Raw genomic sequence first — 27,295 nt, forward strand, 5'->3', positions numbered from 1 at the left:
AACTATTTTACTGAAGTATTTGGTGTATAAAGATATTTTACCATAGCAATTTGGGGTTAAAATCAAGAAAATCCTCAGAAACTCCAGTTTTGAGAACTATTTCAAATAAGTTTAAAAAAGGCCATTCCTTCTAAAGTTCCTCCTACATTTTCAGCACACCTAATGTGAAGTCTGTGTACTGTGGCAGTTTGTAGAAGCATGCATTCATATAGAACAAAACACTCAAATACGTTTTAATATTTCCTAATTTTTTGCAACCTATAGAAATGTTTTTTTTTTCAAATACTTAAAAGAAATAATGGCCTTTTCTTACAAAGTAGCTCATATTGTATCAGCACAGATAATCTGAAGTCTGTGTACTTTGGCAGTCTGTTGCATACATCCAAATTAAATAAATAAATTATATATATATATATATATATATATATATATATATATATATATATATATATATATATATATATATATATATATATATATATTATAGATATATATTATATCAGACTTCAGATTATCTGTGCTGATAGAATATGAGCTATTTTATATATATATTATAGACTGGATATTTTTCCCCAGTTTTGAGGTTTATATAAACATCAGGTTAAATACATACAGTAGATAAAAATAATGGCCTTTGCATGCAAGGCACTCCCTATTCTATCAGCAAATATGAAGTCACACACACATGTCTGTCACACTATACTTCACACACTTTCTAAACACCAAATATGGAGTCTTTGCTCTGTGAAAGTTTAGAGTAGCTTGCATTCAATGGATGAATGGATCATAGCGTATCCCCAGTCTTGTTTCTGGAAATCTCACTTAAAGTTCAGTTCCAACCCTGATCTAATTAAGAGTCAGGAACAATTCATAGTTACAGAAAGGTTTGCTGGAGCAGGATTGACACTGAACTCTGCACGAATGTAGTATTATTATGTGCCTTTTAAAAATAGTAAGTGTTCCTACTTATGTAGTTAAATAGCATTTTGTTGAATTAGAATACATGTAAGTCCAAACTGCTAAAGTACCCAGATTTGCCTTGCATGAAATGGGCATCGTTTTCCTCTACTTTTATAAGCTGACATTTCTACATGTCTCAAAGTTATGCAAAGTCTCAGAAATGACTCTGAATGCATGCAATTCCAGATTGGTAAACTGAAATGTTTTTTTTTATAATGGCTGCACATATTTGGTGATGTCCCTTATGACAATTGTTTATTATTATTATTATTATTGGAATAGATAAATGTAATGTTTTATAACTCTATATGTGAAATACTTGCTAGCTCTTAAAAAAAACATACAGTAAAATGTTTTCCACTGATTTACTCATAGATTTTAGAAAACATTACATTTCTCTATGAGTCTCTGAAGTGAATATACCCTTTATCTTTATAGCCCCCTAAAGCACAATATAGGTCCATATCTCATTAATGCTGCAGTAAACTGGGTTTTATATCAAACCATTATGTGTGCATATAGTATGGGATGTCCCTTATGAGAACTGACCATTGTTTTTTTCTACTTATTAGAAATGGGATCTTTAAAGCCCGTTAAAGTGTAATAATGTCCCATATCTCAAAAATGCTGCAGTAAAATGGTTTGATATGAGGTGTGCATATAGTATGGGACGTCCCTGATAAGAACTGACTATTGTTTTATTCAACTTATTAGAAATGGGATCTTTATAGCCCTTTAAAGTGTAATAATGTCCCATATCTTGAAAATGCTGCAGTAAAATGGTTGGATATGAGGTGTGCATATCGTATGGGACGTCCCTTACAGGAACTGACCATTGTTTTTTTCTACTTATTACAAATGGCGTCTTTTTAGCCCTCTAAATCATTATCTTGTCCCATATCTAAAAAATGCTGCAGTAAAATGGTTTCATATGAAGTGTACATATAGTATGTGATGTCCCTGATAAGAACAGACTATTGTTTTTTTCTACTTATTAGAAATGGGATCATTACAGCCCGTTAAAGTGTAATAATTTCCCATTTCTCGAAAATGATGCAGTAAAATGGTTTCATATGAAGTGTGCATTTAGTATGGGATGTCCCTGATAAGAACTGACTTTAGTTTTTTCTACTTATTAGAAATGGGATCTTTGCATTCCTTTAAAGTGTAATAAGGTCCCGTATCTTAAAAATGCTGCAGTAAAATGGTTTCATATGAAGCGTGCATATAGTATGGGACGTCCCTGATAAGAACTGACTATTGTTTTTTTCTACTTATTAGAAATGTTGTCTTTATAGCCCTCTAAATCATTGTATTGTCCCATATCTAAAAAATGCTGCAGTAAAATGGTTTCATATGAAGTGTGCATATAGTATGGGATGTCCCTGATAAGAACTGAACACAGTTTTTTTCTTCTTATTAGAAATGGGGTCTTTATAGTCTTCTAAATCGCCATATGGACCCATTTCTCAAAAATGCTGCAGTAAAATGGTTTTATATGATTTGTGCATATAGTATGGTATGTCCTTTATAAGATCTGACCATTGATTTTTTGTACTTATTAGAAATGGGATCTTTACAGCATGTTAAAGTGTAATAATTTCCCATTTCTCGAAAATGCTGCAGTAAAATGGTTTGATATGAGGTGTGCATATAGTATGGGACATCACTGATGAGAAATGACCATTATTTTTTTCTACTTATTAGAAATGGGATCTTTGCAGCCCTTTAAAGTGTAATAAGGTCCCGTATCTTAAAAATGCTGCAGTAAAATGGTTTCAAATGAAGGGTGCTTATAGTATGGGACGTCCCTGATAAGAACTGACTATTGTTTTTTTCTACTTATTGGAAATGTTGTCTTTATAGCCCTCTAAATCATTTTATTGTCCCATATCTAAAAAATGCTGCAGTAAAATGGTTTTGATATGAAGTGTGCATATAGTATGGGATGTCCCTGATAAGAACTGAACACAGTTTTTTTTTTATTATTAGAAATGGGGTCTTTATAGTCTTCTAAATCGCCATATCTCAAAAATGCTGCAGTAAAATGGTTTTATATGATTTGTGCATATAGTATGGTATGTCCTTTATAAGATCTGACCATTGATTTTTTGTACTTATTAGAAATGGGATCTTTACAGCATGTTAAAGTGTAATAATTTCCCATTTCTCGAAAATGCTGCAGTAAAATGGTTTGATATGAGGTGTGCATATAGTATGGGATGTCACTGATGAGAAATGACCATTATTTTTTTCTACTTATTAGAAATGGGATCTTTGCAGCCCTTTAAAGTGTAATAAGGTCCCGTATCTTAAAAATGCTGCAGTAAAATGGTTTCATATGAAGGGTGCATATAGTATGGGACGTCCCTGATAAGAACTGACTATTGTTTTTTTCTACTTATTAGAAATGTTGTCTTTATAGCCCTCTAAATCATTTTATTGTCCCATATCTAAAAAATGCTGCAGTAAAATGGTTTTGATATGGGGTGTGCATATAGTATGGCATGTCCTTTATAAGAACTGACCATTGTTTTTTTCTACTTATTAGAAATTATGTCTTTATAGCCGTCCAAATCACCATTTGGACCCATATCTCAAAAATGCTGCAGTAAAATGGTTTGATATGAAGGGTGCATATAGTATGGGACGTCCCTGATAAGAACTGACTATTGTTTTTTTCTGCTTATTAGAAATGTTGTCTTTATAGCCCTCTAAATCATTGTATTGTCCCATATCTAAAAAATGCTGCAGTAAAATGGTTTGATATGGGGTGTGCATATAGTATGGCATGTCCTTTATAAGAACTGACCATTGTTTTTTTCTGCTTATTAGAAATTATGTCTTTATAGCCCTCTAAATCACCATTTGGACCCATATCTCAAAAATGCTGCAGTAAAATGGTTTCATATGATTTGTGCATATAGTATGGGACGTCCCTGATAAGAACTGACTATTGTTTTTTTCTACTTATTAGAAATGGGATCTTTATAGCCCTTTAAAGTGTAATAATGTCCCATATCTCGAAAATGCTGCAGTAAAATGGTTTGCTATGAGGTGTGCATATAGTATGGCATGTCCTTTATAAGAACTGACCATTGTTTTTTTCTACTTATTAGAAATGGGGTCTATATAGCCCTCTAAATCACCATTTGGACCCATATCTCAAAAATGCTGCAGTAAAATAGTTTGATATGATTTGTGCTTATAGTATGGTATGTCCTTTAGCACCACACTTAAGTAGAAGTACTAAAGTATTCAACATTTTTTGTACTTAAGTATTGCAAGTAGTCTCTTTTAAAATTTACTACTTAAGTACTGAAAGTAAAATTAGTATTGTGTTATGTAGCTTTTAAAGAAAGTAGTCAAAAGTTTGAACATATTGTTTTTACTATTTCAAATGATTAACTTAAAGGACAAATCACAATTCCTTTGACTGTAACTTCTTGTAAACAAAAAACGGTTAATAGGGTTAGTTCGCCCAATTTGCAAAATTATGTCATTAATAACTTACCCTCATGTTGTTTCAAACCAGTAAGACATCAGAGGGTCAGTTAGAATTGTTTGAAGCATCGAAAATACATTTTGGTCCAAAAATAGCAAAAACTACGACTTTATTCAGCATTGTCTTCTCTTCCGTGTCTGTTGTAAGACAGTTAAAAACAAAGCAGTTTGTGATATCCGGTTCGCGAAAGAATCATTCGATGTAACTGGATCTTTTTGAAACAGTTAACCAAATCGAACTGAATCGTTTTAAACGGTTCGCATCTCCAATACGCATTAATCCACAAATGAATTAAGCTGTTAACTTGTTTAATGTGTCGGACACTCCCTCTGAGTTAAAACAAACCAATATCCCGGAATAATTCATTTACTCAAACAGTACACTGACTGAACTGCTGTGAAGAGAGAACTGAAGATGAACACCGAGCCGAGCCAGATAATGACTCGTTCACGAGTCAAGAACCGTTTCTGACGCATCCGATTCGTGAACCGAGGAGCTGATGATACTGCGCATGTGTGATTTAGCATGAAGCAAACCGACACACAGAGCGTCTGAACTGAACTGATTCTTTTGGTGATTGATTCTGAACTGATTCTGTGCTAATGTTATGAGCGTAGCAGGTAAACCGAAGGCTTGCAGTCAACGCCAATGACGCCATTGCATCGAGCGAAAAATAATCGGTGAGCTGTTTTCTTCAACTGGTTTATTGAATCGAACTGTCAGAAAGAACTAACGTTACTGGTCATCCGAGAACCGATGCAACCGGTTCTTGACTCGTGAACGAGTCATTATCTGGCTCGGCTCTGTGTTAATTTCTCTCTTCACGGCAGTTCAGTCAGCATGCGCAGTCTTCTTAATCGCTTGATTCGCTCAATGATGTGCCAGCTTCATCAAACCTGACATCTACAGTTCTGGCAGTGGTTTGTAATGGAATGATTCGTAACATTTTTATAATTTTAACGAGTAACGATGCAGCACATTAAAAAAATATTGGAGTAAAAGTATTAAACTCAGCGAAAATATGTACTGAAGTAAAAGTGGAAGTAGGAGAAAAAAATACAGTACAGATACCACCTTTTAGTACTTAAGTACAGTAGTGAAGTAGTTCTACTTCATTACTATACATCTCTGAATTCATTGAACAGCCATACTTTAGATTTATTAATTCAAAAATAGCCAAATTCCGTGATTTTCAGCAAGTTCCATTTTTGACTATTCCGAGATTCGATCCATGTCGCTTTCGCCAAACACAGACAGGTGAATTTATGAGTGAAAGTTCTGACACAAAACAAAGTTGTTACGTATCCCCAAGCTTTATTAAGTGGTTAAATGGAAGTCATTGGCCTTTTCTAGTGGGTATACGGCGTATCATGTAGAGTACACCTCTTGGCAAATGCGTTTTCATGCGAGTTTAGGTTTGACACTAGGCTAACGTTACATAGTTTTGCTTAAGGTAGAATGCTAATTATATATGCATGCCACTTTCTGAAACAACCTTACACAGTTTTTAAAACATTAATAATGAACACAATGTTAAAGTAGCCTGCCTGTAATGAAATGCCGACTGCACACACACACATAGTCTTGGGATTCCACAACTTCCCTTGATCATCCTCACAACTTATTGCTTGTAGCCATTTTGTCCTCCTTTCCGTTTCTGTATGTTTATTAGGAAGGATGTAGAACTTCAATTCATAATTTGTTAGTTTATTGGAGGTACAGAAAACGACACAGCATCTCTTTGGCATGATTGTCCCATGTATTTCAATTCCCACACAGCAAAAGGACTCCGCAGCGGATCAGCCTGGAGTAGTTCAAAAGGTGAACTATCTCAGCAGCAGGCTAAACAGCACCCCGGGGTTGAGATGCCTGAAAAATATCCAGTTTCCCCTGGAACAATTGGAGGCTGTGGAGGAATTTGAAATGTTTCTAAAGGAACCGTCATTTATACCAAACATGTACTTGGACCACACCCTCATGGACCTGTGCCACCTTTACAATAATAATGATGGAAAATCAATTAACCTAATGGTATCATCCAGTAAGAAAACTCACCACTCTCTGTCGAGCTGAGCCATTTGACGGTTCCTTCTGGGTGCTGTTCAGCCTGCTGCTGAGGTAGTTCACCTTTGCCACAAGCTGGTCTTGTTGCTGTTTAATGGTTTCCAGCAGGCTAAGGATGTGGACTTCAGCCGCTGTTGAAAAATATGAAATAAAGCTAAAATTGGTGTATAAAATGTATCACGTGTTTCAGTGTTTATCCTCATTACTCATAATACTGACATTAGTTAATGACAAAAGTTATTGTCAAAGTTTGAAGAAAATGTGATGGTTGTGGGAATTTATTCCAAAATCTTTGGCACAGAATGACCCTCCAGTATTTGTCAGTTATTGCTCACCAGAGCAGGCAATGGTATCGGCCATTCTTCCCCCTCACCATGTTGGTCTGTAGGTCAGGCTTGAACAGGCTTCCTCTGATGTCCGCATGTTGAGGGCTGGTGCAAGGGGTGGAGGGAGTTGTGGAGGGACTGCCATTCCTGGGCCATAGTGAGGTGGGCGGTGTGTGAGAGGGTGACAATTTTTTTTATTAAATGGTAGTAATCTGTTAAACATGACTGATAATATACACAGGGCCTTTCTATTAACTATTATTTCAGAAATCAGTCCCTACCTTGAGTAACTCTCCGCATGTAAAATGCGGGTGTTGGGAGTTGAGGTGGTGAAGGGTGTTGCTGTCCTGCCCCATAGTCTGGTGCTAAGGGAGAGAAATTGTTATTAAATGGTTGTGATCTGTTAACCATGGTAGGTTGCGAGGCGTGCTAGCTACAGGGCCAAACAAAGGCAAATAAAACAATCTCTTGTCATGCTGAACATGAATTTGGTATAAACTACCTACTTCATGATTGAAAATCTGAGATGGTAATGCAGATGCAGTCTATTGATTTGAAACAGAGTGACCATTGCTGTGTTAATATAGATGGGGCCACTGTAGTCAATATTATTTTGGAGAACAGATTTTACCTAGACAGTTTTCTCCAGGTTGAGGAGTAGTTGCTCTGCAAAATCATGGAGCTGAAGGAATGGATACAAGGAGAGGGGAATATCTTTAGAACTAATAATGTTAACCATAGCTTTAATATTAATATTATTATTTGTTATTGCGATGTTAAGAGATTATTCCTTACTCTTCCAGTGCAATTGGCTTGGGGATGAGGCTTCAAATGCACCAGGCAAGTCCTCAGAGATGCAAAGTCACAATTTTCTGGCTCTTCTTCACTCTCATCAGAGTCCCCAAAACGATGGCTGTTAAGTAACCATTATGGTAATTGCAATCCAGAAAATTGCCAAATATACATAGTACAAGCATCTCTGGTCTTTTTTTGAATGCTATGGGAAATAGCCTTCCTATTACTGTAGAAACATAGCATAAAAACAAGACAGAACACACTTACACTGGCTTCCTGAAATAAGCAAGTAACATGGGCTGAAAGTTAACTTGATGTTGCCCCAGGGTGGGAAGAAGTAAAAGGAAAGAAAATGTAATAGTTAGGTAGAAATTCAGCACAACCTTAAAGTAGGGTACTATTAAAATGTTTTGGCACAGAATGTGTTGTGGTGTTTTTTCATAATCAAAAAAACAAACAAAAAAAAAAATCATTGCATAATGCTAATAATTTAGCGGACTATGTACAGTCAGGTATTGATAAAGGTGGGACATGAATCAAATTGCATGTTAAATTCATATTAAAATATAATTTGCCCTGACATATTGAGAGATAATATTTCATCTTATATTTTGAAAACGTGAAATTATGGGTGTAGTGTATGGAAAAATACCAACTTTGTGGAATACTTCAGCAAATTTTCTTCCAGAGTAATGGAAGTCATAGTCAGAAGTCAGTAGTCAGCTATATTTTTTTAACTTGAACTGATTGTTTAAACTGATTGATTGATTAGATTTTTTTTCTTTGTTTTTTCCATTTAGTGGAGGAGGGGTATGGCCACAAAACCATCCCTGTATGACAAGGCTGCACATTTCTGTCGCAGCGCTGACACCTCAACTGGCTTCAGCTCATCAGATGCATAATTTACAACAAATATATTCATTCTGTCAGAGTTGAAGGGGTAGGTATAGAATGGAGACTGCCTGGAAAATTCAGTGTAAATAGTGTACACACCATTTTTTGATAAGGCAGACTTTATCCCCCACCAGAATTGATTGTCCACCTTTCACCTCGCATTTCCTCATATTGCGCATTAATTCCCATGCCATCAACAATTGGGCCCACAAAATGCTCACTTTTCAGTGTAATTTCTGCATCAGCATCCAATTTGGTAGCTGTAACATCCGAAAGGCGAATGAGTTGAGGGAACTCTGGTTTTCTAATGAGTTTTTTTTTTTTTTTTTTTTTTATTCTCGAGGTGGTTTTCATATGGGAATGCTGAAAAAGAGTCCAGACAGCCATGCCTCTTCACTTCGTCTGCCAGGTGAACCAGACAGTGGACATTGTACACAATCTGGTCTGTCCCATACAGCTCACCAAAATGGTTTACAAAAGACTTTAGCAATTGTCCAGCATAAACAGCAAGGTTGAGATGTTCAGGGATTACCAAAATAGATATAGCAGTTGACAGGAGCATGAAATTGTGGTAAATGTTCCGGTCCAGCAATCCTGCAAACACCATTGAGCCAGTGTACAGTAAGAACTGTCGGAATTCAGTTGCCTTCCAACGGTCCAACTCCCTAAGCGATCGTGGTCTCCTGGCAAACTCAATTGGCACGTAGGGCCTCATTGATTGGAGTTTGCCTGACATCCTGTCTAGTATTAATGCCGGCAGTCTTACTGTTAACGGACCATCAGGTAAAATGAAATGTCAGTTCTCTGGGGGTGCTCTGATCCAAGGAAAGTCATACACCAGTTCTGGTATTACCCTGGGTGTAGGCACTTATCACACCCATGGTTAGCATTATGGGCCATTGTTTTTTTCACAAAGGCCTGTGCAGGGGCATCACAGATTAGTGTGAAGCTTAATTTTAAGGTTCTTATCTCCAAAGCAAAACCCAGCCTCTAGCTCCTGTAGTTCATTGACAAAATCAGATAGGAACTCTCTGGCCAAACTAGGTTTTTTCGATCCACAGTAGGCTCCAATAACAACAGGTTCCTTCATGGGAACGGTAACCAGTAAGCCAAAGATGGGCCACAGCTGTACAGAGGAACTTTTAAAGAAAGGTAGACCATCTATATTAATCTGCAGCCCCAATGTCATGCCCTCTGCCAGTGTTTTGGCATATTTGCTAATAGTGGCCTTCAAAAAGGAAAGGATGCCAAAGTGATGGCAGCTCCCCCCCAGCCTTCTCATGAGTAGCATAATGCGTTTTTGTCTTGAGAAGGGTCCTACCATCCTTTGGCACATTGGGATGGGTTATATAGAGATTGTAAGCTAGCCCTGGAAGTGGGTAAAATAGCAGTCCCACTGAGGAGAAATCAGGCTGCAATGTCTCATCCAATGTAATGGGTTTTTTCAGTACTGGCCCTGGGGACCAACAGCACTGCACAATTGGGAGGTCTGTCTTATTCTACTCACTCCGTGAGCGCTCTTTCCTAAAGGGCTGACCATCAGAATCAGGTGTGCCGAACAAGGGAGATGCACTGATCCCCGGGAGCAGGAAGGAACATAGCTCTAGTACAGAGTCAGCAGAAGAGATGGACCGTAGTGATAGCAAGCTGAGGCCTCCAAAAAGAAGAAGAAGACTGACATTCGTCCAAACAGGGACTTGAATTAAGCAGACCACCTTCTGCCCTGTTGTGTGTAACACTGCTGCCTGACCTACTTGCAACCTAGCAAGAGGAGATTGTAAGCTAGCCCTGGAAGTGGGTAAAACAGCAGTCCCACTGAGGAGAAATCAGGCTGCCATGTCTCATCCTATGTCATGGGGTTTTTCAGTGCTGGGCCTGGGGAGCGACAGCACTGCACAATTGGGAGGTCTGTCTTATTCTACTCACTCTGTGAGCGTGCCTTCCTAACAAGCTGACCATCAGAATCAGGTGTGCCGAACAAGGGAGATCCCTGGAGAAGGAAGGAACACCGCTCCAGTACAGAGTCAGCAGAAGAGATGGACCGTAGTGATAGCAAGCTGAGGCCTCCAAAAAGAACACTGACCTTCAGCCAAACAGGGACTTGAATTAAGCAGACCACCTTCTGCCCTGTTGTGTGTAACACTGCTGCCTGACCTAACAGGGACTTGAACCCTGGACCCTCAGATTAAAAGTCTGATGCTCTACCGACTGAGCTATCCGGGCTCTTGTGGAGCACTGGCATCTCACCTTTTATATAACAGCAGTTTTAGATGAAATCTAGAAGCAATTATGGCACAGAGAGCGAAAGACCACATAAGGCACAATTACCATCACAGAAAGCTAAGGCAATACAGCAAAGCCCTCCCGTAGTTGGCAGGGTTCAAACATGCACGGGGAGACCCCAATGGATTTCAAGTCCATTGTCTTAACCTCTCAGCCACGACTACGTTTAGTGGTAGATTGCCTGCCCCCTTGTCTGGTGGCGCCCTGCACAGGCCAAGCGTCAAAAACAAAATTAAGAAGAAAGATGAGGTGGTAAAAAAAATATGACCTTCCCGTACACTCAACGCCAGAGTGTTGCCGTGACCCGGATTCGAACCGGGGTTGCTGCGGCCACAACAAAAAGTACTAACCACTATACAATCACTGCATGCCACTGGCTCACCCAAGTTAACCCCTGGAGCCCGAATACAAGAAGCACCAGAGGCGTGTTGGTCCATCGAAGAGGAACTGGACATTTTGCAAATCAGTTGGAGGACCTTAAAATATTCATGGACACTTTTCCTCATGGCCTTCAGCAAACAGTATAGTCGGCAGGATACGAACCTGCGCAGGGAGACCCCAATGAATTTCTAGTCCATCGCCTTAACCACTCGGCCACAACTACAGGAATAGACTTGTTTACTTCTGCTCAGTTTGTGTGCAACACTGCTGCCTGACCTACTTGCAAACAACCCAGCTCAGTCAGCGCGGGGGCGTGGTCACATTAGATATAATGAAGGGAGACGTGAAAAAAGGACATCGCCTTGTTTTCATATGGATTACTTTATCACAGAATATTTGTTTTCGGCAGCACTTGTTTAGTTTAAAAGTAGAAATGTCAAGCTTTCTATAGATATATCTCTCATGTCTCTTCGTTGAGTATTCACAGAGTTAGAGGTTCATTGTAATGACGTGTTTGTAAATGAAGATCAGCGCAGACAAAGGCTGCAGACAGCACATCTTGTTTGTTATCTTTATTTTATAAGTGCACAAAGTTTTGTTGTTATTATGTCTGTATCCAAAAAAGGAAACCCTGGGTTGTTTGCAAGTAGGTCAGGCAGCAGTGTTGCACACAAACTGAGCAGAAGTTGGTCTGTTCTTGTAGTCGTGGCCGAGTGGTTAAGGCGATGGACTAGAAATCCATTGGGGTCTCCATGGGTTAACTTGGGTGAGCCAGTGGCACGCCGTGATCGTATAGTGGTTAGTACTCTGCGTTGTGGCCGCAGCAGCTCCGGTTCTAATCCGGGTCACGGCAACACTCTGGCGTTGAGTGTGCGAGAAAGTTGACATTTTCTTACCACCTCATCTTTCTTCTCTATTTTGTTTTTGACGCTTGGCCTGTGCAGGGAGCCACCAGACAAGGGGGCAGGCAGCCTACCGCTAGACGTAGTCGTGGCCGAGAGGTTAAGGCGATGGACTTGAAATCCATTGGGGTCTCTCCGCGCAGGTTCGAGCCCTGCCGACTACGGGAGGGCTTTGCAGTGTTGCTTTAGCTTTCTGTGATGGTAATTGTGCCTTCTATGGTCCTTTGTCCTAACTGCTTCTAGCTTTCATCCCGTGACACATGCGTCTCTTCTGGGCAGCTTGTTGTAAAACTGCTGTTATATAAAAGGTGAGATGCCAGTGCTACACAGGAGCCTGGATAGCTCAGTCGGTAGAGCATCAGACTTTTAATCTGAGGGTCCAGGGTTCAAGTCCCTGTTTGGGTGAAGGTCTTTCTTTGGCCTCACCTTGCTATCACTACGGTCCATCTCTTCTGCTGACTCTGTACTGGAACGATGTTCCTTCCTGCTCCTGGTGATCAGGGGATCTCCCTTGTGGTTAGTGACAAACGAACAATGTTAAATGAATAAGGCAAAAAAACACATAAAGAACAATGGTGCCTGGGATTTTTAAGAACCGGAGCTTGTAGCCTAGAATTTTTCTTTGTAAATTATGTGAAAATCATCTTGTTTACTCACTTACAGAAAACAATACATTGATTTAAATTTTCTAAGACACTTTTTGTTGGTAAAAGTCATATGCGAGTAGGCGTCAACTATCATGATTTACACTTGAGAAGACAAAGCCCTGCATAATGAGCTGCATAAAGAGCCGCTCAGTCAGCTGTTGTCACTGAGAGGGAGGTGTTACAAGAAAGAACGTGAGAACAAAATAAATGTATATAATTTTAAGTTTGGAGTTTATTTAGAATATATTTAATTATCCCACAACATAATTTAATATGGGGGAGCAGTTAAACAGTTTATTAGGAACAATCAAAGCTGACTTTCAAACTAATTTTATTTTTGCATTATTACTCCAGTCACACAATCCTTAAGAAATCCTTTTAACAATCTGAATTTGTAAAAAATAAAAAATAAAAACTTTTATTGTTATCATTATTATTAATGTTGAAAATAGCTGAGAATATTTTTCATGTTTTTTAGGGTGGTAAATTAAAAGAACACCATTTTTTGTTACATTTGTTACAGTTACATGTATTTGTTACATGTATATTATTTACATCAAGCTTTTGAGTGGTATAGTTTTGTATATTGTTATTGAAACTTCATAATATTTAACTTAATTATACATTTAGTCAAGAATTATAGTTTGGAAAAAGTCTAACTAGTAAAATGTTTAGACGTTATGTGAAAACTAGTACAAGTATATAAATAAATATAAAGAGACTTACTCATGTTTATGATCTCTGCTGAATAAAGTGCTTCATTCTTTTTTTTCTGAGGAAATCCATTTCTCAAATCCTCAACCACGTCACATCTTTTTGGGGTGAATTATGTGTTATTCCTCTCATCGCGAAGCAAACAGTAAAATAAAAGCACTTGAACAACAGTCTGGCTGCTTTTTCTTCTGTGTGGGCGTATTCAAGCCGCGCTTCAGTTTGAATCTGAATAGAGCGTTCAGCGCGGGGGCGTGGTCACTTTAGATATAATGAAGGGAGACGTGAAAAAGGACATCGCCTTGTTTTCATATGGATTACTTTATCACAGAATATTTGTTTTCGGCAGCACTTGTTTAGTTTAAAAGTAGAAATGTCAAGCTTTCTATAGATATCTCTCTCATGTCTCTTCGTTGAGTATTCACAGAGTTAGAGGTTCATTTTAATGACGTGTTTGTAAATGAAGATCAGCGCAGACAAAGGCTGCAGACAGCACATCTTGTTTGTTATCTTTATTTTATAAGTGCACAAAGTTTTGTTGTTATTATTTTCTGTATCCAAAAAAGGAAACCCTTTATTGGGTTACAGTCAGCTTGCTGACTGAGTTGGGTTGTTTGCAAGTAGGTCAGGCAGCAGTGTTGCACACAAACTGAGCAGAAGCTGGTCTGTTCTTGTAGTCGTGGCCGAGTGGTTAAGGCGATGGACTAGAAATCCATTGGGGTTTCCCCGCGCAGGTTCGAATCCTGCCGACTACGCTGTTTGCTGAAGGCCACGAGGAAAAGCGTCCATGAATTTTTCAAGGTCCTCCCACTGATTTGCGAAATGTCCTGTCCCTCTTCGATGGACCAACACGCCGCTGCTGCTTCTGGTATTCGGGCTCCAGGGGTTAACTTGGGTGAGCCAGTGGCACGCCGTGATCGTATAGTGGTTAGTACTCTGCGTTGTGGCCGCAGCAACCCCGGTTCGAATCCGGGTCACGGCAACACTCTGGCGTTGAGTGTACGGGAAGGTTGACATTTTTTTTACCACCTCATCTTTCTTCTCTATTTTGTTTTTGACGCTTGGCCTGTGCAGGGAGCCACCAGACAAGGGGGCAGGCAGCCTACAGCTAGACGTAGTCGTGGCCGAGAGGTTAAGGCGATGGACTTGAAATCCATTGGGGTCTCCCCGCGCAGGTTCGAACCCTGCCGACTACGGGAGGGCTTTGCAGTGTTGCTTTAGCTTTCTGTGATGGTAATTGTGCCTTCTGTGGTCCTTTGTCCTAACTGCTTCTAGCTTTCATCCCGTGACACCTGCGTCTCTTCTGGGCAGCTTGTTGTAAAACTGCTGTTATATAAAAGGTGAGATGCCAGTACTCGACAAGAGCCCGGATAGCTCAGTCGGTAGAGCATCAGACTTTTAATCTGAGGGTCCAGGGTTCAAGTCCCTGTTCGGGTGAAGGTCTTTCTTTGGCCTCACCTTGCTATCACTACGGTCCATCTCTTCTGCTGACTCTGTACTGGAACGGTGTTCCTTCCTGCTCCCGGTGATCAGGGGATCTCCCTTGTGGTTAGTGACAAACGAACAATGTTAAATGAACAAGGCCAAAAAATACATAAAGAACAATGGTGCCTGGGATTTTTGAGAACCGGAGCTTGTAGCCTAGAATTTTTCTTTGTAAATTATGTGAAAATCATCTTGTTTACTCACTTACAGAAAACAATACATTGATTTAAATTGTCTAAGACACTTTTTGTTGGTAAAAGTCATATGCGAGTAGGCGTCAACTATCATGATTTACACCTGAGAAGACAAAGCCCTGCATAATGAGCTGCATAAAGAGCCGCTCAGTCAGCTGTTGTCACTGAGAGGGAGGTGTTACAAGAAAGAACGTGAGAACAAAATAAATGTATATAATTTTAAGTTTGGAGTTTATTTAGAATATATTTAATTATCCCACAACATAATTTAATATGGGGGAGCAGTTAAACAGTTTATTAGGAACAATCAAAGCTGACTTTCAAACTAATTTTATTTTTGCATTATTACTCCAGTCACACAATCCTTAAGAAATCCTTTTAACAATCTGAATTTGTAAAAAAATAAAAAATAAAAACTTTTATTGTTATCATTATTATTAATGTTGAAAATAGCTGAGAATATTTTTCATGTTTTTTAGGGTGGTAAATTAAAAGAACACCATTTTTTGTTACATTTGTTACAGTTACATGTATTTGTTACATTTATATTATTTACATCAAGCTTTTGAGTGGTATAGTTTTGTATATTGTTATTGAAACTTCATAATATTTAACTTAATTATACATTTAGTCAAGAATTATAGTTTGGAAAAAGTCTAACTAGTAAAATGTTTAGACGTTATGTGAAAACTAGTAAAAGTATATAAATAAATATAAAGAGACTTACTCATGTTTATGATCTCTGCTGAATAAAGTGCTTCATTCTTTATTTTCTGAGGAAATCCATTTCTCAAATCCTCAACCACGTCACATCTTTTTGGGGTGAATTATGTGTTATTCCTCTCATCGCGAAGCAAACAGTAAAATAAAAGCACTTGAACAACAGTCTGGCTGCTTTTTCTTCTGTGTGGGCGTATTCAAGCCGCGCTTCAGTTTGAATCTGAATAGAGCGTTCAGCGCGGGGGCGTGGTCACATTAGATATAATGAAGGGAGACGTGAAAAAAGGACATCGCCTTGTTTTCATATGGATTACTTTATCACAGAATATTTGTTTTCGGCAGCACTTGTTTAGTTTAAAAGTAGAAATGTCAAGCTTTCTATAGATATCTCTCTCATGTCTCTTCGTTGAGTATTCACAGAGTTAGAGGTTCATTTTAATGACGTGTTTGTAAATGAAGATCAGCGCAGACAAAGGCTGCAGACAGCACATCTTGTTTGTTATCTTTATTTTATAAGTGCACAAAGTTTTGTTGTTATTATTTTCTGTATCCAAAAAAGGAAACCCTTTATTGGGTTACAGTCAGCTTGCTGACTGAGCTGGGTTGTTTGCAAGTAGGTCAGGCAGCAGTGTTGCACACAAACTGAGCAGAAGCTGGTCTGTTCTTGTAGTCGTGGCCGAGTGGTTAAGGCGATGGACTAGAAATCCATTGGGGTCTCCCCGCGCAGGTTCGAATCCTGCCGACTACGCTGTTTGCTGAAGGCCACGAGGAAAAGCGTCCATGAATTTTTCAAGGTCCTCCCACTGATTTGCGAAATGTCCTGTCCCTCTTCGATGGACCAACACGCCGCTGGTGCTTCTGGTATTCGGGCTCCAGGGGTTAACTTGGGTGAGCCAGTGGCACGCCGTGATCGTATAGTGGTTAGTACTCTGCGTTGTGGCCGCAGCAACCCCGGTTCGAATCCGGGTCACGGCAACACTCTGGCGTTGAGTGTACGGGAAGGTTGACATTTTTTTACCACCTCATCTTTGTTCTCTATTTTGTTTTTGACGCTTGGCCTGTGCAGGGAGCCACCAGACAAGGGGGCAGGCAGCCTACCGCTAGACGTAGTCGTGGCCGAGAGGTTAAGGCGATGGACTTGAAATCCATTGGGGTCTCCCCACGCAGGTTTGAACCCTGTCGACTACGGGAGGGCTTTGCAGTGTTGCTTTAGCTTTCTGTGATGGTAATTGTGCCTTCTGTGGTCCTTTGTCCTAACTGCTTCTAGCTTTCATCCCGTGACACCTGCGTCTCTTCTGGGCAGCTTGTTGTAAAACTGCTGTTATATAAAAGGTGAGATGCCAGTACTCGACAAGAGCCCGGATAGCTCAGTCGGTAGAGCATCAGACTTTTAATCTGAGGGTCCAGGGTTCAAGTCCCTGTTCGGGCGAAGGTCTTTCTTTGGCCTCACCTTGCTATCACTACGGTCCATCTCTTCTGCTGACTCTGTACAGGAACGGTGTTCCTTCCTGCTCCCGGTGATCAGGGGATCTCCCTTGTGGTTAGTGACAAACGAACAATGTTAAATGAACAAGGCCAAAAAATACATAAAGAACAATGGTGCCTGGGATTTTTGAGAACCGGAGCTTGTAGCCTAGAATTTTTCTTTGTAAATTATGTGAAAATCATCTTGTTTACTCACTTACAGAAAACAATACATTGATTTAAATTGTCTAAGACACTTTTTGTTGGTAAAAGTCATATGCGAGTAGGCGTCAACTATCATGATTTACACCTGAGAAGACAAAGCCCTGCATAATGAGCTGCATAAAGAGCCGCTCAGTCAGCTGTTGTCACTGAGAGGGAGGTGTTACAAGAAAGAACGTGAGAACAAAATAAATGTATATAATTTTAAGTTTGGAGTTTATTTAGAATATATTTAATTATCCCACAACATAATTTAATATGGGGGAGCAGTTAAACAGTTTATTAGGAACAATCAAAGCTGACTTTCAAACTAATTTTATTTTTGCATTATTACTCCAGTCACACAATCCTTAAGAAATCCTTTTAACAATCTGAATTTGTAAAAACTAAAAAATAAAAACTTTTATTGTTATCATTATTATTAATGTTGAAAATAGCTGAGAATATTTTTCATGTTTTTTAGGGTGGTAAATTAAAAGAACACCATTTTTTGTTACATTTGTTACAGTTACATGTATTTGTTACATTTATATTATTTACATCAAGCTTTTGAGTGGTATAGTTTTGTATATTGTTATTGAAACTTCATAATATTTAACTTAATTATACATTTAGTCAAGAATTATAGTTTGGAAAAAGTCTAACTAGTAAAATGTTTAGACGTTATGTGAAAACTAGTAAAAGTATATAAATAAATATAAAGAGACTTACTCATGTTTATGATCTCTGCTGAATAAAGTGCTTCATTCTTTATTTTCTGAGGAAATCCATTTCTCAAATCCTCAACCACGTCACATCTTTTTGGGGTGAATTATGTGTTATTCCTCTCATCGCGAAGCAAACAGTAAAATAAAAGCACTTGAACAACAGTCTGGCTGCTTTTTCTTCTGTGTGGGCGTATTCAAGCCGCGCTTCAGTTTGAATCTGAATAGAGCGTTCAGCGCGGGGGCGTGGTCACATTAGATATAATGAAGGGAGACGTGAAAAAAGGACATCGCCTTGTTTTCATATGGATTACTTTATCACAGAATATTTGTTTTCGGCAGCACTTGTTTAGTTTAAAAGTAGAAATGTCAAGCTTTCTATAGATATCTCTCTCATGTCTCTTCGTTGAGTATTCACAGAGTTAGAGGTTCATTTTAATGACGTGTTTGTAAATGAAGATCAGCGCAGACAAAGGCTGCAGACAGCACATCTTGTTTGTTATCTTTATTTTATAAGTGCACAAAGTTTTGTTGTTATTATTTTCTGTATCCAAAAAAGGAAACCCTTTATTGGGTTACAGTCAGCTTGCTGACTGAGCTGGGTTGTTTGCAAGTAGGTCAGGCAGCAGTGTTGCACACAAACTGAGCAGAAGCTGGTCTGTTCTTGTAGTCGTGGCCGAGTGGTTAAGGCGATGGACTAGAAATCCATTGGGGTCTCCTCGCGCAGGTTCGAATCCTGCCGACTACGCTGTTTGCTGAAGGCCACGAGGAAAAGCGTCCATGAATTTTTCAAGGTCCTCCCACTGATTTGCGAAATGTCCTGTCCCTCTTCGATGGACCAACACGCCGCTGGTGCTTCTGGTATTCGGGCTCCAGGGGTTAACTTGGGTGAGCCAGTGGCACGCCGTGATCGTATAGTGGGAAGTACTCTGCGTTGTGGCCGCAGCAACCCCGGTTCGAATCCGGGTCACGGCAACACTCTGGCGTTGAGTGTACGGGAAGGTTGACATTTTTTTTACCACCTCATCTTTCTTCTCTATTTTGTTTTTGACGCTTGGCCTGTGCAGGGAGCCACCAGACAAGGGGGCAGGCAGCCTACCGCTAGACGTAGTCGTGGCCGAGAGGTTAAGGCGATGGACTTGAAATCCATTGGGGTCTCCCCGCGCAGGTTCGAACCCTGCCGACTACGGGAGGGCTTTGCAGTGTTGCTTTAGCTTTCTGTGATGGTAATTGTGCCTTCTGTGGTCCTTTGTCCTAACTGCTTCTAGCTTTCATCCCGTGACACCTGCGTCTCTTCTGGGCAGCTTGTTGTAAAACTGCTGTTATATAAAAGGTGAGATGCCAGTACTCTACAAGAGCCCGGATAGCTCAGTCGGTAGAGCATCAGACTTTTAATCTGAGGGTCCAGGGTTCAAGTCCCTGTTCGGGCGAAGGTCTTTCTTTGGCCTCACCTTGCTATCACTACGGTCCATCTCTTCTGCTGACTCTGTACTGGAACGGTGTTCCTTCCTGCTCCCGGTGATCAGGGGATCTCCCTTGTGGTTAGTGACAAACGAACAATGTTAAATGAACAAGGCCAAAAAATACATAAAGAACAATGGTGCCTGGGATTTTTGAGAACCGGAGCTTGTAGCCTAGAATTTTTCTTTGTAAATTATGTGAAAATCATCTTGTTTACTCACTTACAGAAAACAATACATTGATTTAAATTGTCTAAGACACTTTTTGTTGGTAAAAGTCATATGCGAGTAGGCGTCAACTATCATGATTTACACCTGAGAAGACAAACCCCTGCATAATGAGCTGCATAAAGAGCCGCTCAGTCAGCTGTTGTCACTGAGAGGGAGGTGTTACAAGAAAGAACGTGAGAACAAAATAAATGTATATAATTTTAAGTTTGGAGTTTATTTAGAATATATTTAATTATCCCACAACATAATTTAATATGGGGGAGCAGTTAAACAGTTTATTAGGAACAATCAAAGCTGACTTTCAAACTAATTTTATTTTTGCATTATTACTCCAGTCACACAATCCTTAAGAAATCCTTTTAACAATCTGAATTTGTAAAAAAATAAAAAATAAAAACTTTTATTGTTATCATTATTATTAATGTTGAAAATAGCTGAGAATATTTTTCATGTTTTTTAGGGTGGTAAATTAAAAGAACACCATTTTTTGTTACATTTGTTACAGTTACATGTATTTGTTACATTTATATTATTTACATCAAGCTTTTGAGTGGTATAGTTTTGTATATTGTTATTGAAACTTCATAATATTTAACTTAATTATACATTTAGTCAAGAATTATAGTTTGGAAAAAGTCTAACTAGTAAAATGTTTAGACGTTATGTGAAAACTAGTAAAAGTATATAAATAAATATAAAGAGACTTACTCATGTTTATGATCTCTGCTGAATAAAGTGCTTCATTCTTTATTTTCTGAGGAAATCCATTTCTCAAATCCTCAACCACGTCACATCTTTTTGGGGTGAATTATGTGTTATTCCTCTCATCGCGAAGCAAACAGTAAAATAAAAGCACTTGAACAACAGTCTGGCTGCTTTTTCTTCTGTGTGGGCGTATTCAAGCCGCGCTTCAGTTTGAATCTGAATAGAGCGTTCAGCGCGGGGGCGTGGTCACATTAGATATAATGAAGGGAGACGTGAAAAAAGGACATCGCCTTGTTTTCATATGGATTACTTTATCACAGAATATTTGTTTTCGGCAGCACTTGTTTAGTTTAAAAGTAGAAATGTCAAGCTTTCTATAGATATCTCTCTCATGTCTCTTCGTTGAGTATTCACAGAGTTAGAGGTTCATTTTAATGACGTGTTTGTAAATGAAGATCAGCGCAGACAAAGGCTGCAGACAGCACATCTTGTTTGTTATCTTTATTTTATAAGTGCACAAAGTTTTGTTGTTATTATTTTCTGTATCCAAAAAAGGAAACCCTTTATTGGGTTACAGTCAGCTTGCTGACTGAGCTGGGTTGTTTGCAAGTAGGTCAGGCAGCAGTGTTGCACACAAACTGAGCAGAAGCTGGTCTGTTCTTGTAGTCGTGGCTGAGTGGTTAAGGCGATGGACTAGAAATCCATTGGGGTCTCCCCGCGCAGGTTCGAATCCTGCCGACTACGCTGTTTGCTGAAGGCCACGAGGAAAAGCGTCCATGAATTTTTCAAGGTCCTCCCACTGATTTGCGAAATGTCCTGTCCCTCTTCGATGGACCAACACGCCGCTGGTGCTTCTGGTATTCGGGCTCCAGGGGTTAACTTGGGTGAGCCAGTGGCACGCCGTGATCGTATAGTGGTTAGTACTCTGCGTTGTGGCCGCAGCAACCCCGGTTTGAATCCGGGTCACGGCAACACTCTGGCGTTGAGTGTACGGGAAGGTTGACATTTTTTTACCACCTCATCTTTGTTCTCTATTTTGTTTTTGACGCTTGGCCTGTGCAGGGAGCCACCAGACAAGGGGGCAGGCAGCCTACCGCCAGACGTAGTCGTGGCCGAGAGGTTAAGGCGATGGACTTGAAATCCATTGGGGTCTCCCCACGCAGGTTCGAACCCTGTCGACTACGGGAGGGCTTTGCAGTGTTGCTTTAGCTTTCTGTGATGGTAATTGTGCCTTCTGTGGTCCTTTGTCCTAACTGCTTCTAGCTTTCATCCCGTGACACCTGCGTCTCTTCTGGGCAGCTTGTTGTAAAACTGCTGTTATATAAAAGGTGAGATGCCAGTACTCGACAAGAGCCCGGATAGCTCAGTCGGTAGAGCATCAGACTTTTAATCTGAGGGTCCAGGGTTCAAGTCCCTGTTCGGGCGAAGGTCTTTCTTTGGCCTCACCTTGCTATCACTACGGTCCATCTCTTCTGCTGACTCTGTACAGGAACGGTGTTCCTTCCTGCTCCCGGTGATCAGGGGATCTCCCTTGTGGTTAGTGACAAACGAACAATGTTAAATGAACAAGGCCAAAAAATACATAAAGAACAATGGTGCCTGGGATTTTTGAGAACCGGAGCTTGTAGCCTAGAATTTTTCTTTGTAAATTATGTGAAAATCATCTTGTTTACTCACTTACAGAAAACAATACATTGATTTAAATTGTCTAAGACACTTTTTGTTGGTAAAAGTCATATGCGAGTAGGCGTCAACTATCATGATTTACACCTGAGAAGACAAAGCCCTGCATAATGAGCTGCATAAAGAGCCGCTCAGTCAGCTGTTGTCACTGAGAGGGAGGTGTTACAAGAAAGAACGTGAGAACAAAATAAATGTATATAATTTTAAGTTTGGAGTTTATTTAGAATATATTTAATTATCCCACAACATAATTTAATATGGGGGAGCAGTTAAACAGTTTATTAGGAACAATCAAAGCTGACTTTCAAACTAATTTTATTTTTGCATTATTACTCCAGTCACACAATCCTTAAGAAATCCTTTTAACAATCTGAATTTGTAAAAAATAAAAAATAAAAACTTTTATTGTTATCATTATTATTAATGTTGAAAATAGCTGAGAATATTTTTCATGTTTTTTAGGGTGGTAAATTAAAAGAACACCATTTTTTGTTACATTTGTTACAGTTACATGTATTTGTTACATTTATATTATTTACATCAAGCTTTTGAGTGGTATAGTTTTGTATATTGTTATTGAAACTTCATAATATTTAACTTAATTATACATTTAGTCAAGAATTATAGTTTGGAAAAAGTCTAACTAGTAAAATGTTTAGACGTTATGTGAAAACTAGTAAAAGTATATAAATAAATATAAAGAGACTTACTCATGTTTATGATCTCTGCTGAATAAAGTGCTTCATTCTTTTTTTTCTGAGGAAATCCATTTCTCAAATCCTCAACCACGTCACATCTTTTTGGGGTGAATTATGTGTTATTCCTCTCATCGCGAAGCAAACAGTAAAATAAAAGCACTTGAACAACAGTCTGGCTGCTTTTTCTTCTGTGTGGGCGTATTCAAGCCGCGCTTCAGTTTGAATCTGAATAGAGCGTTCAGCGCGGGGGCGTGGTCACTTTAGATATAATGAAGGGAGACGTGAAAAAGGACATCGCCTTGTTTTCATATGGATTACTTTATCACAGAATATTTGTTTTCGGCAGCACTTGTTTAGTTTAAAAGTAGAAATGTCAAGCTTTCTATAGATATCTCTCTCATGTCTCTTCGTTGAGTATTCACAGAGTTAGAGGTTCATTTTAATGACGTGTTTGTAAATGAAGATCAGCGCAGACAAAGGCTGCAGACAGCACATCTTGTTTGTTATCTTTATTTTATAAGTGCACAAAGTTTTGTTGTTATTATTTTCTGTATCCAAAAAAGGAAACCCTTTATTGGGTTACAGTCAGCTTTCTGACTGAGCTGGGTTGTTTGCAAGTAGGTCAGGCAGCAGTGTTGCACACAAACTGAGCAGAAGCTGGTCTGTTCTTGTAGTCGTGGCCGAGTGGTTAAGGCGATGGACTAGAAATCCATTGGGGTCTCCCCGCGCAGGTTCGAATCCTGCCGACTACGCTGTTTGCTGAAGGCCACGAGGAAAAGCGTCCATGAATTTTTCAAGGTCCTCCCACTGATTTGCGAAATGTCCTGTCCCTCTTCGATGGACCAACACGCCGCTGGTGCTTCTGGTATTCGGGCTCCAGGGGTTAACTTGGGTGAGCCAGTGGCACGCCGTGATCGTATAGTGGTTAGTACTCTGCGTTGTGGCCGCAGCAACCCCGGTTCGAATCCGGGTCACGGCAACACTCTGGCGTTGAGTGTACGGGAAGGTTGACATTTTTTTTACCACCTCATCTTTCTTCTCTATTTTGTTTTTGACGCTTGGCCTGTGCAGGGAGCCACCAGACAAGGGGGCAGGCAGCCTACAGCTAGACGTAGTCGTGGCCGAGAGGTTAAGGCGATGGACTTAAAATCCATTGGGGTCTCCCCGCGCAGGTTCGAACCCTGCCGACTACGGGAGGGCTTTGCAGTGTTGCTTTAGCTTTCTGTGATGGTAATTGTGCCTTCTGTGGTCCTTTGTCCTAACTGCTTCTAGCATTCATCCCGTGACACCTGCGTCTCTTCTGGGCAGCTTGTTGTAAAACTGCTGTTATATAAAAGGTGAGATGCCAGTACTCGACAAGAGCCCGGATAGCTCAGTCGGTAGAGCATCAGACTTTTAATCTGAGGGTCCAGGGTTCAAGTCCCTGTTCGGGTGAAGGTCTTTCTTTGGCCTCACCTTGCTATCACTACGGTCCATCTCTTCTGCTGACTCTGTACTGGAACGGTGTTCCTTCCTGCTCCCGGTGATCAGGGGATCTCCCTTGTGGTTAGTGACAAACGAACAATGTTAAATGAACAAGGCCAAAAAATACATAAAGAACAATGGTGCCTGGGATTTTTGAGAACCGGAGCTTGTAGCCTAGAATTTTTCTTTGTAAATTATGTGAAAATCATCTTGTTTACTCACTTACAGAAAACAATACATTGATTTAAATTGTCTAAGACACTTTTTGTTGGTAAAAGTCATATGCGAGTAGGCGTCAACTATCATGATTTACACCTGAGAAGACAAAGCCCTGCATAATGAGCTGCATAAAGAGCCGCTCAGTCAGCTGTTGTCACTGAGAGGGAGGTGTTACAAGAAAGAACGTGAGAACAAAATAAATGTATATAATTTTAAGTTTGGAGTTTATTTAGAATATATTTAATTATCCCACAACATAATTTAATATGGGGGAGCAGTTAAACAGTTTATTAGGAACAATCAAAGCTGACTTTCAAACTAATTTTATTTTTGCATTATTTCTCCAGTCACACAATCCTTAAGAAATCCTTTTAACAATCTGAATTTGTAAAAAATAAAAAATAAAAACTTTTATTGTTATCATTATTATTAATGTTGAAAATAGCTGAGAATATTTTTCATGTTTTTTAGGGTGGTAAATTAAAAGAACACCATTTTTTGTTACATTTGTTACAGTTACATGTATTTGTTACATTTATATTATTTACATCAAGCTTTTGAGTGGTATAGTTTTGTATATTGTTATTGAAACTTCATAATATTTAACTTAATTATACATTTAGTCAAGAATTATAGTTTGGAAAAAGTCTAACTAGTAAAATGTTTAGACGTTATGTGAAAACTAGTAAAAGTATATAAATAAATATAAAGAGACTTACTCATGTTTATGATCTCTGCTGAATAAAGTGCTTCATTCTTTATTTTCTGAGGAAATCCATTTCTCAAATCCTCAACCACGTCACATCTTTTTGGGGTGAATTATGTGTTATTCCTCTCATCGCGAAGCAAACAGTAAAATAAAAGCACTTGAACAACAGTCTGGCTGCTTTTTCTTCTGTGTGGGCGTATTCAAGCCGCGCTTCAGTTTGAATCTGAATAGAGCGTTCAGCGCGGGGGCGTGGTCACTTTAGATATAATGAAGGGAGACGTGAAAAAGGACATCGCCTTGTTTTCATATGGATTACTTTATCACAGAATATTTGTTTTCGGCAGCACTTGTTTAGTTTAAAAGTAGAAATGTCAAGCTTTCTATAGATATCTCTCTCATGTCTCTTCGTTGAGTATTCACAGAGTTAGAGGTTCATTTTAATGACGTGTTTGTAAATGAAGATCAGCGCAGACAAAGGCTGCAGACAGCACATCTTGTTTGTTATCTTTATTTTATAAGTGCACAAAGTTTTGTTGTTATTATTTTCTGTATCCAAAAAAGGAAACCCTTTATTGGGTTACAGTCAGCTTGCTGACTGAGTTGGGTTGTTTGCAAGTAGGTCAGGCAGCAGTGTTGCACACAAACTGAGCAGAAGCTGGTCTGTTCTTGTAGTCGTGGCCGAGTGGTTAAGGTGATGGACTAGAAATCCATTGGGGTCTCCCCGCGCAGGTTCGAATCCTGCCGACTACGCTGTTTGCTGAAGGCCACGAGGAAAAGCGTCCATGAATTTTTCAAGGTCCTCCCACTGATTTGCGAAATGTCCTGTCCCTCTTCGATGGACCAACACGCCGCTGCTGCTTCTGGTATTCGGGCTCCAGGGGTTAACTTGGGTGAGCCAGTGGCACGCCGTGATCGTATAGTGGTTAGTACTCTGCGTTGTGGCCGCAGCAACCCCGGTTCGAATCCGGGTCAAGGCAACACTCTGGCGTTGAGTGTACGGGAAGGTTGACATTTTTTTTACCACCTCATCTTTCTTCTCTATTTTGTTTTTGACGCTTGGCCTGTGCAGGGAGCCACCAGACAAGGGGGCAGGCAGCCTACCGCTAGACGTAGTCGTGGCCGAGAGGTTAAGGCGATGGACTTGAAATCCATTGGGGTCTCCCCGCGCAGGTTCGAACCCTGCCGACTACGGGAGGGCTTTGCAGTGTTGCTTTAGCTTTCTGTGATGGTAATTGTGCCTTCTGTGGTCCTTTGTCCTAACTGCTTCTAGCTTTCATCCCGTGACACCTGCGTCTCTTCTGGGCAGCTTGTTGTAAAACTGCTGTTATATAAAAGGTGAGATGCCAGTACTCGACAAGAGCCCGGATAGCTCAGTCGGTAGAGCATCAGACTTTTAATCTGACGGTCCAGGGTTCAAGTCCCTGTTCGGGCGAAGGTCTTTCTTTGGCCTCACCTTGCTATCACTACGGTCCATCTCTTCTGCTGACTCTGTACTGGAACGGTGTTCCTTCCTGCTCCCGGTGATCAGGGGATCTCCCTTGTGGTTAGTGACAAACGAACAATGTTAAATGAACAAGGCCAAAAAATACATAAAGAACAATGGTGCCTGGGATTTTTGAGAACCAGAGCTTGTAGCCTAGAATTTTTCTTTGTAAATTATGTGAAAATCATCTTGTTTACTCACTTACAGAAAACAATACATTGATTTAAATTGTCTAAGACACTTTTTGTTGGTAAAAGTCATATGCGAGTAGGTGTCAACTATCATGATTTACACCTGAGAAGACAAAGCCCTGCATAATGAGCTGCATAAAGAGCCGCTCAGTCAGCTGTTGTCACTGAGAGGGAGGTGTTACAAGAAAGAACGTG

General features: G+C 39.7%; 20 non-coding genes across 20 annotated transcripts; all 20 read left to right on the forward strand.

The window, feature by feature from the left end:
- Positions 1-12,192: 12,192 nt before the first annotated feature.
- Positions 12,193-12,274, forward strand: trnas-uga (transfer RNA serine (anticodon UGA)). The gene has a single exon. It is a non-coding gene; the product is annotated as a tRNA-Ser (tRNA).
- Positions 12,275-14,141: 1,867 nt separating this feature from the next.
- On the forward strand, positions 14,142-14,223 carry trnas-aga (transfer RNA serine (anticodon AGA)). The gene has a single exon. It is a non-coding gene; the product is annotated as a tRNA-Ser (tRNA).
- A 155-nt stretch (positions 14,224-14,378) lies between these two features.
- trnah-gug (transfer RNA histidin (anticodon GUG)) lies at positions 14,379-14,450 on the forward strand. The gene has a single exon. It is a non-coding gene; the product is annotated as a tRNA-His (tRNA).
- A 132-nt stretch (positions 14,451-14,582) lies between these two features.
- On the forward strand, positions 14,583-14,664 carry trnas-uga (transfer RNA serine (anticodon UGA)). The gene has a single exon. It is a non-coding gene; the product is annotated as a tRNA-Ser (tRNA).
- A 1,869-nt stretch (positions 14,665-16,533) lies between these two features.
- On the forward strand, positions 16,534-16,615 carry trnas-aga (transfer RNA serine (anticodon AGA)). Its single transcript has one exon. It is a non-coding gene; the product is annotated as a tRNA-Ser (tRNA).
- Positions 16,616-16,770: 155 nt separating this feature from the next.
- trnah-gug (transfer RNA histidin (anticodon GUG)) lies at positions 16,771-16,842 on the forward strand. Its single transcript has one exon. It is a non-coding gene; the product is annotated as a tRNA-His (tRNA).
- Positions 16,843-17,223: 381 nt separating this feature from the next.
- Positions 17,224-17,296, forward strand: trnak-uuu (transfer RNA lysine (anticodon UUU)). Its single transcript has one exon. It is a non-coding gene; the product is annotated as a tRNA-Lys (tRNA).
- A 1,864-nt stretch (positions 17,297-19,160) lies between these two features.
- On the forward strand, positions 19,161-19,232 carry trnah-gug (transfer RNA histidin (anticodon GUG)). The gene has a single exon. It is a non-coding gene; the product is annotated as a tRNA-His (tRNA).
- A 132-nt stretch (positions 19,233-19,364) lies between these two features.
- On the forward strand, positions 19,365-19,446 carry trnas-uga (transfer RNA serine (anticodon UGA)). The gene has a single exon. It is a non-coding gene; the product is annotated as a tRNA-Ser (tRNA).
- Positions 19,447-19,614: 168 nt separating this feature from the next.
- trnak-uuu (transfer RNA lysine (anticodon UUU)) lies at positions 19,615-19,687 on the forward strand. Its single transcript has one exon. It is a non-coding gene; the product is annotated as a tRNA-Lys (tRNA).
- A 1,628-nt stretch (positions 19,688-21,315) lies between these two features.
- On the forward strand, positions 21,316-21,397 carry trnas-aga (transfer RNA serine (anticodon AGA)). Its single transcript has one exon. It is a non-coding gene; the product is annotated as a tRNA-Ser (tRNA).
- A 155-nt stretch (positions 21,398-21,552) lies between these two features.
- On the forward strand, positions 21,553-21,624 carry trnah-gug (transfer RNA histidin (anticodon GUG)). Its single transcript has one exon. It is a non-coding gene; the product is annotated as a tRNA-His (tRNA).
- Positions 21,625-21,755: 131 nt separating this feature from the next.
- On the forward strand, positions 21,756-21,837 carry trnas-uga (transfer RNA serine (anticodon UGA)). Its single transcript has one exon. It is a non-coding gene; the product is annotated as a tRNA-Ser (tRNA).
- Positions 21,838-22,005: 168 nt separating this feature from the next.
- Positions 22,006-22,078, forward strand: trnak-uuu (transfer RNA lysine (anticodon UUU)). Its single transcript has one exon. It is a non-coding gene; the product is annotated as a tRNA-Lys (tRNA).
- Positions 22,079-23,704: 1,626 nt separating this feature from the next.
- Positions 23,705-23,786, forward strand: trnas-aga (transfer RNA serine (anticodon AGA)). Its single transcript has one exon. It is a non-coding gene; the product is annotated as a tRNA-Ser (tRNA).
- A 155-nt stretch (positions 23,787-23,941) lies between these two features.
- Positions 23,942-24,013, forward strand: trnah-gug (transfer RNA histidin (anticodon GUG)). The gene has a single exon. It is a non-coding gene; the product is annotated as a tRNA-His (tRNA).
- Positions 24,014-24,145: 132 nt separating this feature from the next.
- trnal-uaa (transfer RNA leucine (anticodon UAA)) lies at positions 24,146-24,227 on the forward strand. Its single transcript has one exon. It is a non-coding gene; the product is annotated as a tRNA-Leu (tRNA).
- Positions 24,228-26,094: 1,867 nt separating this feature from the next.
- Positions 26,095-26,176, forward strand: trnas-aga (transfer RNA serine (anticodon AGA)). Its single transcript has one exon. It is a non-coding gene; the product is annotated as a tRNA-Ser (tRNA).
- A 359-nt stretch (positions 26,177-26,535) lies between these two features.
- trnas-uga (transfer RNA serine (anticodon UGA)) lies at positions 26,536-26,617 on the forward strand. Its single transcript has one exon. It is a non-coding gene; the product is annotated as a tRNA-Ser (tRNA).
- A 168-nt stretch (positions 26,618-26,785) lies between these two features.
- trnak-uuu (transfer RNA lysine (anticodon UUU)) lies at positions 26,786-26,858 on the forward strand. Its single transcript has one exon. It is a non-coding gene; the product is annotated as a tRNA-Lys (tRNA).
- The last annotated feature ends 437 nt before the right edge of the window (positions 26,859-27,295 follow it).

This window comes from Carassius gibelio, chromosome A20, assembly GCF_023724105.1.
Source record: "Carassius gibelio isolate Cgi1373 ecotype wild population from Czech Republic chromosome A20, carGib1.2-hapl.c, whole genome shotgun sequence".
Taxonomy (NCBI): Eukaryota; Metazoa; Chordata; class Actinopteri; order Cypriniformes; family Cyprinidae; genus Carassius; species Carassius gibelio.